The sequence below is a fragment of the Falco peregrinus genome, chromosome Z (genome assembly GCF_023634155.1).
Source record: "Falco peregrinus isolate bFalPer1 chromosome Z, bFalPer1.pri, whole genome shotgun sequence".
NCBI classification, from domain to species: Eukaryota; Metazoa; Chordata; class Aves; order Falconiformes; family Falconidae; genus Falco; species Falco peregrinus.
This window is the reverse complement of record NC_073739.1, coordinates 60,507,698-60,517,265: the sequence shown is the minus strand read 5'-3', so window position 1 is coordinate 60,517,265 and position 9,568 is coordinate 60,507,698. Positions and strand designations below refer to the sequence as shown.

The 9,568-nt window shown below is 43.4% G+C and overlaps 1 long non-coding RNA gene across 1 annotated transcript; it reads left to right on the top strand.

Moving 5' to 3' along the window:
- The first annotated feature begins 487 nt into the window (after positions 1–487).
- On the top strand, positions 488–8,712 carry LOC129782808 (uncharacterized). Its single transcript, XR_008744935.1, has 2 exons — positions 488–5,405; positions 7,481–8,712. It is a non-coding gene; the product is annotated as an uncharacterized LOC129782808 (long non-coding RNA).
- Positions 8,713–9,568: the final 856 nt, after the last annotated feature.

The following is a 9,568-nucleotide window of genomic DNA, read 5'->3' as shown; positions in this document are numbered from 1 at the left end:
CACCACTTCTCTCCAAATTCCAAATTTAAAACTCCATTTGTAACAGGGATGCTCTGAGCTGGTGGGATTTATTAACATGAAATCTTTTCCTCCAGATCAATATTCCTACAGACATGACAAAGAACTTGCACTTTATATTTCATGAGTTGTAATGATTTCTGAGCAAATCTGTTTGGGCTATTAAATGAGTCATTACGCTGATTTTAATAGCATAATGAAGCTCTTTCACATGTTTATGTAGAGGAAGCCATGAAAAGATTTCACCTACAAGGGAGAGTGTGCTACTTTTCAGACCTTTCACTTTGGACAAGCAAGAAAATAAACTCTTAGACTGCTTGTTCTACTGACTGTTGGTGTCTACTGATGGATAGCCCTTGCTGGACTTGTACAATACACCTAGAAATCAAATATACATAGAAATCATAGAAGAAAGACAGACCTTCTTGGTGGCTTGCACTTCAGATGTAGTTAAAGAAGATGGGGTCATAGGTTTCCTTATCAATTCAAACATTGTAGATATTGACTAGCATATGTCTCACACTGGTTTTCTCAAAGAAATGAAGAGAATATGTACAAAGTTTAGCTGTTGTTGGCCAAAAGCAAGAACACCAAAGATAGCTTTTCAGTTGCCCCAAAGAACCGCTATGCAAATAAAATCTTCCCATTACTTCTCCTTCTGTGCTAACAGATCAGCACTAACAAAAAACCATTCCTATCAGATAGAGTACCTCTCCACAGCAATTGTTCTAAGATCCTTTCCAACCTGCAGGGTGGAATGAAACTAAAGATTTATTTTGCTAGTCACTGGTACTGATAAACAACCTAATGTGAAAATTAAATTTCTCTGCTGTAGACTTGGGACTCTTCCATCTATGTCAGCTCTTTAGCTGTGATCTTGAATACTATGTAGAATAACGTAATAGGTTCATAAAACTGTATTTCCTTAAGCTTTTTCCCCATACTCACCACGAACTTAATTAATGCAGTTGGCACGGACTAGCAGAAGCTGATTATGCTTAACCTCTGTAAACATTTGCAACATGCAGGGTGCCTACTCCTGTTTGAATTGCTTGTAAAATGGATAGTAAACCATCTGTTCCTAGTGTTTTCCCAGGGTGCAAATGGGATCCAGAAAAAACAGAATGTTTTACTCACTCTAAACCAGATACCTCAATGGTGATCAGACTCCATTTTCCTTTAACGGCTTCAGAATCTTTAAATCTGAATCACTTAAACACATGATGCCAGTAACACGTGTGCAAAAAGCATTAAAGCCAAAAAACGAAGGTGGCTTATTAAAGCTGGTGCTTCTGTTTATGAGTAACGCTTGGAGAGCACCACTTTACATGCACTACTTTACTTACTATTGTGTTCCTCCAAGAAAAAACATTACAGAAGTTTCTCTGAAAATTGGATGCTTTTAAAATGAAAGGCTTCATCTGAGCAGGCATTTGGCGTGTTGTGACACCACTTGCATCCCCTTGCACCACAGGAGCACCCTGAGGTGCTTGTTGTGCAGCTAGTTGAGAAGGCAGAAAAGGTGTCCGGTGCTCGGTGTGTGTCTGGCTTGGCGTGGATAGTGCCATTACTGCTGCCTCAGTGTCCAGATGTGCCCGTGGCTGGTGGGGAGCATACTGTGCAGGGGACAAGGCAGATGCAGGGCTGGCTGCAGGGAGTTGTCTGTAGCAGGATAACCAAGCCTGTGGGGAGAAGGAGGAAGGGGGCTTTGCATGAGTGGCTGCCTGCTGCTCTATTGTCTCTAGGTGGGGTCCATTACCTGCAGTGTCATTTCAAGGGAAACCAAGGCCTGGGTATAGCCTGCAGCTGGAGCAGGAGCACTGTGGTACCACCTTTCCTGCTCTGGCCATTCTGGGTCACTTTCTTCCCTCCTCCCCCCAGGCTTAAGGTCATCGTTGGCAGCCTCCTACACCAGAAAGGTCAGAATCTGGCACAAAACATCACCACAGTGTTGGTTGGAAGGGGCTGCTGGAGATATCTCATCCCTTCCCACTTGTAGCAGGACTGTTGCAAAGCTGGACTAGGCTACCTTCAGACAAGTCCCAAAAAAACCTCCAAGGAAGTGGCTCCACACCACCTCTGGTGAGCTGATGTAGTTCTGCATGCCCCACAGGAGAGGAGATGTGCCATTTGAACTGCTACGGGAAGACCATTTGGGGTGTTAATTTCTTTCTGTGGAGTTAAAAAATAATAAAACCCCCATCCAAAGCAGCACCTCAAGTGTTACAGGACAAGTGAGCATATACAAGCAAGCATGATTTCTTTCTTCAAAAGATCATCAGGGTAGGCTTCTCCCAGGACCTTTTCGGGGTTGGATAGGCAGAGCAGTATGCTGCTGAGAAGAGAGGGTGAGCTGAGGATTTTATTTCAGTTTGTAACACCAGACTTGGAAGCTCTACACAGCAACAAAAATCCTGGTTTAAGTGGCATACAATCAGAGCACTGGTAAGTCTTCACAATGCTGGGAGGACCTGGGAAATATACATATGGTACATTATTCAGCACAACAGCTTATTTGAGTGTGTAACATATGCCAAGCAAGATGACATCAGATCTCAAGAATCTACATTGCATATTGCTGAGCTGATAACCATGACAGTTCTGAAAAGTGGGAGGAAAAGGAGTTTTGAGCACAGGGTGGTGAAAGAACTTCAACAACTGGAATATAAGGGAATAAAAAAGTTTGCTTGGTGAAATGAGGCAACTCAAATAGCTGAGGAGGAGTTTGTCCTCTTGAGGTGCCAGAAAATTGCAGACATCTAGTACGGGGTTTGGTCACTATTGCAGAGACTAAGCTGTGTGTTTAACTGGCTTGTTCTCAGTGGTAAGAGATCCCATTTCTCATGGTTAACGTAAGCACGAGTAACCTTTTCAAGAACTAAACATTTACTATTAATAATGTGTTTGAGTTATGATAGATTTCTGTCATGAACTGCTGGTGTATTAAGTAGGACACTGTAAACCCAATGCTGTTTTACACGGAAGTATTTTCCAGTTTTGCTGGCTTGCTCCCTTCAGCATGAATTTGTTCAGCACTGCAACCCCAGTAGTGATGGTAATAACTGCCATTGAAGTGGATCCAAGTATATGCTACATAACATCCTTTCACCCACCACTGGGTGTGAAATAAAGGAATTGTTCAAGTGTATGAAGTAACTATTTAAATCAGATTTGAACATGAAATGAAAAATCATTCTGTAGCCAACTGAAACAGCATGGAAAGTTTGCAGAGGTAGATGGTAACTGCCTGAACTGGAATCCAGCCAGCAAGTCCAAGCTAGCATCCTGATGCAAAAGCTTTGCTAGATACTCACTCCTACAGAGAGAAAGGCACTCCTGAAATGGGAACAGCAATAAACAGTGAGGACATCTCTTTCATGCCTCATGTCAAAGACAGCATCACTTGCAGCACACTCCCATCACGCTCTTTCAAAGCAGACTTTGCTCAGTCAGCCAGTGCCAGCACAAGTTGCAGCATGCAAGTCGTCCTTGGAGAGCTCTTATTCAAATACTATCCTGCTTCATTTGTAAAAGATGACAAGTGGTGGCGTAGTTGCTATTGACATAAGTAAGTATTACTACCTTGCACAGATGCATTCCAGCTGAAACAGTTTGAAACTCTAGCAGCTCCCAGTCCAGAGAGGCTAGGTGGAGGCACTGCCCTGGGGCCAGAACTGCCCAAGGAATTCTTTATGTGGCAGGCACAGCTGGGCTGACATGAAACACGCTAGCCAAAAGCCAGTGCAGAGCTCCTCAGGCAGCTGTGCTCTGCAGCTTACTAAACAGTGAGCTTCTCCTTTTGCTGGAGCAGCTCTGCAGGTGAGAGTGAATCCATCACAGAATCATTTCAGGGCGTGGGTCTCACTCAAATGTTCAGCAGGCCAGAACAGCAGGCAACCTGCTTTGACGTAATGGTCATCACATTACTCCCTGGAAACTGCAAAGACCAGGATGAACCTAGACTTTCCTCACACTGAAATGCTGAACATAGGTATGATCATGCAGGTTCAGATACTGGCTTCATGACAACAGTGGGACTCCCACAAGGTGAAACTTCTGGGCCAGCATGTCTGTGTCCGGCGTGCTAATCATGTGCTGGCACACAGCTAAGATCCTTCCTAATGTGGGGTTTTAGATGCTGTTGCCCCTGAGATATTATCTCAGCTTCATCTCATCTCTGTTCTAATTTTAATCTCCCATTAACAGTGGAGACACCCAAATGACACCCATGGTGGCACACTCAGCCAGTATTCACAGCCCTGGAAACCCCATATCGACCTCCCAGTGTGGCTAAGAGCCACAGGACACACATCACATTGAGTGACAAGCCGAGGTATGGTTAAGTGACTGGCAGGGAGAGGATGACCAGGGCTCACTGCTTAATTATGGGCCAGGGCTGTGCATACAGCTGCGTCCCAGGCTGTGAGATACTGGAGTCCTTCCTGCTGCAGATCTATGCTACCAGCCACTGCACACCAGTGCACCTCTGTGAGACCAAGCCTCCTGTTTGCATGGCTGTTCCTCCAGAGATGTGGCTAGACCCCCCTGCCTCACAGCATTTCAAAACCAGCATGACAAGCTCTCAAACACTGGCCACTAAAATTCACATTTTTCACACATTTTTGCACAGTAGAATTCCTCCTGGGAGATAAAGCAGCAGCTCTATCCCTTGTCTTTACCCCACTCCATTGGCTTCCCAGTTTGCCTCCTTGCTTCTAGTAGTGTTTGCTCTAGGCAAATGGAAAAGAGAACACCTCATAGATAGCACAGGAGATTAAAAAACCCCAACACATAAGAGGCAAGGTTCATGCTCCACTTCAGAGTGCTGCCTTCCCCGTGACTGCTGGTGAGGTCCCCAGGGCCTCTGAGAGTGCACAGAGTGAGCTGCAGCGTGTCACATCTTCTCCTTAGGGACACTGTGTCTTTCTTGATAAGAATAAAATTAAAGATTAATCTTTTTCTGAGCTGTTTCCAGAAAAGCCCTAGTTCACCCGAGCACTGTCCTAGCTTGGTCAGAATATACACACATCACACCAGGATGTGCACCATTCACTTGCAAGGCTCTGCTCCACAATCTGGATGTCCCTGTGGTATCTGAGGGGCTTGGGTAACACTGTAATTTGCAGTAGGAAGCATTTCATGGATTGTCAGGTTGGGAGTTTAGGCACATTTTATTTTGCTTGATGCTTTTCAGCAATTGCTGTTGTGACCAACTGAACAGAGATCTCCATCCTCAGATCAGACCTTTACTGGGAGATCAAACAGGACTGCGGTCACCATTTTCCACGCAGACTGAGAAGTGTGACCTGGTAGCAAGAAGCATTTAATACTGATCTATGGGCCTAGTGACGCTTTTTGTGGGGATTTTTGGTCCACAGCTTCAGCAGGTAAGTCACACTCTTGGCAGTGCTTGCAGGATTCTGGGCTCAAACTAACCTGAGGCTAAGTGTGCTCTGGTGGGAAATCATAAAGACCACTGGTGTGATTTAGAGCTACTTAAGTCTATAGACTCAAAAAAGAGAGGAAAAAGTCCAAGAAACTGTTCAGGAAAGAAATAGAGGAAGAATTTATAATCAAGTAGAAAGACAACTTCTTGAGGAATACAGGAACTCTATTCCTACTGCTGTCCTTTAGAAACTGGAGATACTTCAGAGCAATTAGAAGTTATGGATGCTATTTAAAAAGCAGTAGTTCTTTTCTTACCCCCATGTTATCCAGTCAAGAAAAAAGAACTGACACCACACCTGAAGCTGGCAGTGTTCAGCTTTCCAGGGGCTCCTGTCAAATGTTTCGAATTCCCTGTTGTCTGCCCTGTCTCTTCTTCACACTGGTGGGTCCTGGAGGCTGTCCTGTTCCCAATAGACTGCCCCATTCTGCGGACAGGAGTGGTGCTCAATGCTATGGGGTGTGTTGGTTATGTCTGGCAGTCTTTTCCTTCCAGGTGGAGACAGCGACCAGCTCTGGGGTCTGATTTTTTTTTCCTTTTCAAGAGATGCTGGGTGCCAAAATATTGCTGTTGTGACTGCATTTCTGCCAGTCCCTGGAAATGCAGATGTTCGATCTGAGCACGGCTGATGGTTATACAAACACTCAGCATTTTCTGACAAAACCACCCTTTGCTTCCTCCCAAACAAAACCACTCAGCTGTGTTCCTGCCACAGGCAAGAACATCAAACTTCTCAAACATCAGCAGTTTTCAAAATTTTGAAAGTTAACACCAACTGAAAAGGCAAAGTGTTTTCATAAGGTGATCTTAAGTATATGCCTTTGTGTTATAAGCCTTTATCATTTCTCTGACAGAAACATAGGGCAGTATTCATTAGGACAAGCCTGTCTTTCCAGTCTGGTTAACTTGATGGGACACTGAACTAAGGATTCCAGGTCAGGGTTGCTTCGGACACCACTGCAGAGAGTTCATAAACTGTGGAGCTAGTAGGTCCTTCAGCAGCAAAGGAAGGTGGGGTTGCGGTTTTCATGGTAGTGTCCTGCCCTGCCTGGCTTTGACTGCAGTGCCCCACAGCAGCCCTTTCTCTGCACCCAGCGCATTGTTCCATCCCCAACCCAGAGCTCCCGTTTGCCACCTACAACAGCGATGCTCTGTCTCCACTGCCAGGGAACACTCTGGAAGCAGCAGGGTTTGTCTTGCTGTTCATCACCCTGCAGGGCACAGTGGAGCCCAGGGATCAGTGCCATAACAATTTCACTGTGTCCTCCTGCAGCCTTCTCACTAGGGCTTTAGATGAGTTGTACCATACATAGCAAAGAGTAAAACCCATTGCAAATTCAGTGTGCTGGGCTTGACCAACTCTTAATTTAAAGTATGAGCAGATGGAGAAAACCTCCATATTTATATCTAATTCTCACGTTGTTAAACATCCCTCTTGTAAGGCACAGCCAGCTGATAGATAACATAGGAGGCAATTTAATAAGAACTTTGCTCGCTCCTACCCAGCTCCTCAGGGGTTCAACAGTCCAGTAGCCATGGAAGATATTTATTTTTCTTAGAATTAACCCATCTGTGAGCTGGATTAATTGACACAGAGGCCTCTGATCACCACCAGATGTTTGCAAAGTACCCAAGCAGCAATGTGCATCTGCTTTTAAATCTGGTTTGCATTCATGAAGAAGAGGAAAGAAGGAATAATTTGGTCAGTGTTGGATTTGTGTGGTTGAGAGGATGGATAACAAATTTTGTGTGTGCATCCCCAAGTCCGGAAAACTGGTTCTTAAGACCCATGGCTTCGTAGGGTTTTTTGTTCTTCATTTTTTTACCCTAGAAAAATGTGATATTCAGGGTCTGAGTCTGACGCAGGCTGACACAAAATCCACAGGCTTATTAAGTCAATGCAGAAGTACTGGTAATGGTTTCAACTCATCTTCAGATACCTATTACTTCTTGTCCTGACCCTAGCTGGCTATATTACCTTAGCACAGCTACTGATCCCATCGTTTCTCATCACAGGTTTTGCCTACTTTAATGAGATCAAGACTCAGGCAATACATGACTACCTGAGAGCTGTACTACAAAGGACGTGCATGCTTCATATGGGAAGCTATGTTACAGTTCCTACTGGCACCAGAGATGAAGTTCCCCTTGAGTGCAATAGGAGTGGGCCAGCAGTCCCAGGGACTATAATTTGCTACAGCTTCATGTAATGCCTATCGCAAAAGGACCCCAGCCTAGCAGATGCTCAAGGCACTATTGCCATGAATAATACTGCTGCAGCAGGAGTTTATGATTAAATGAGACACATCCCTAAATAGGTAAGAGCTCGTAGTGGTGACAGAGTCATTACACGGCAATATGTATGTCTCTGACAGCTGGTGCCAAGCAGCCCAACCTGTCTCAGGATACCTCTTTCAACACCCTGCCTCCCATGCCATCCAGCCAGGTCCTGGAGAAGGAAGACCTATGCCAACAATAGCAGATAGCAGTTAGATCTCAGTGTTAGGAACAATGGGATTTTCTTTGAATTAGCCTTGCTTCATCCAGTGTTTATAACCTGTTCGCTTTTGATTACAGAATAACCTGGCAAACTGGTACTGTTACAGATTTGTTAATAAATCAAGATTGATTGACTTTATTTGATTGATTATTTGATTTTATAAAATCAATTATGTAATAGAAATATAGAAGGATAAGAAATATATTTTAATGAAAATTCTATAGTAAAAGCTGCTATAAAAATCCTCTGTACAGCCCCGTACTAAGGCCGGAGGTATTGGTCAGAATCACCTAGTAGGAATGTTTAGAACTTAGATAACAGACTTAAGATTTGAGATGATTGTTTATATGTAACCTAGGAGAATGTACTAAAATGTCAAAATGAGAATTAATGTGAACTGGGGAGAGTCGAGTGAAGCAACCCATAGTTGCCGGCCAAGAAACAGTTACCTTAAGTGAACGGTAGTTCCGGCAGGGGGAGATCGAGACCACCGACTCATATACCACCTACCCAAATCGTACCCCAGACCCATTTCCGGACCTTTCTAAGCTTTACTGCGCAGAATCGGATATGGGAGGAGAGTATGTTAAGGATTTATGGGAAAACTTATGATTATGCAGGAATACTTAATGAATATGTATGAATGAGTTCTATATAAGGTGTATGATTTTGAACCATGGTGTGCATTGATCGTGAGAGGACTCACCATGCACCCAGCCGTTAATAAAGTGTCTGCTTATCTACATCACATTGGTGTCGATAAGTTCTTCATTCCGAGATTTCGGTAACAGTACCAGTACTGTATGTTCCTAAATAACAAATGTTGTCAATTTTGGGGTACCAGTGTCCTTGGCTTACTGATGTCACCACTGAAAAAATTGTCCCATTACCTTGCTTTGGAAAAACCTCGCTTTCATTCACCACCTGTTAACTCCTGTCAACATACAGTGTAAAACCTTGTGGTTTAACACAGTTATTTTAATATTGATTCAACATATGTCAGCGGGGACTGGATCTCTATCCAATTCATCTATTTGCCTGTCTTATCCATCTGTCTATAAATCTAATTCATTGCACAGAAATTTCATTCCAGTGTGGTCTTGATATATACTATAGGAACAGCATTTGCTGATCAATGTTCCAAGCAGAAAACAGCACTTGTGTTTTCAAAAGGGGTTGCAGACAACGAGGTAAATTGTAGATAACAATAGAAGATCACAGATGAAGCAATACCTGAACACAAGAAAAATTAAAACAGTTCTTTTAAATCTCAACAGAAATGTGGCTGTGCAACATTCTGGGGTTTACTGTTAAAATAGCATTGCATCTGGGTTTTACTGTTAAAATAGCATTGCATTTATTTCCATTCAATCTATTGTAGTCTTCAATCTGTTATGAAGGTAGTAACAACAACAAAAGAATGAGAATAGGGCATACAGTGACACCTTCCAGACTGGATTTCTCTGTTGTTTTATTTGCTTAATAGCACATTACACAGAATAAAAAGTGAGTTTACAGACTTACAGATTTAGTTAGCCAGTCACTGGAGATTTAAGAGGCAGAGATGTAATAAATGCTTGGCCAGCATTATTCATATATGACGC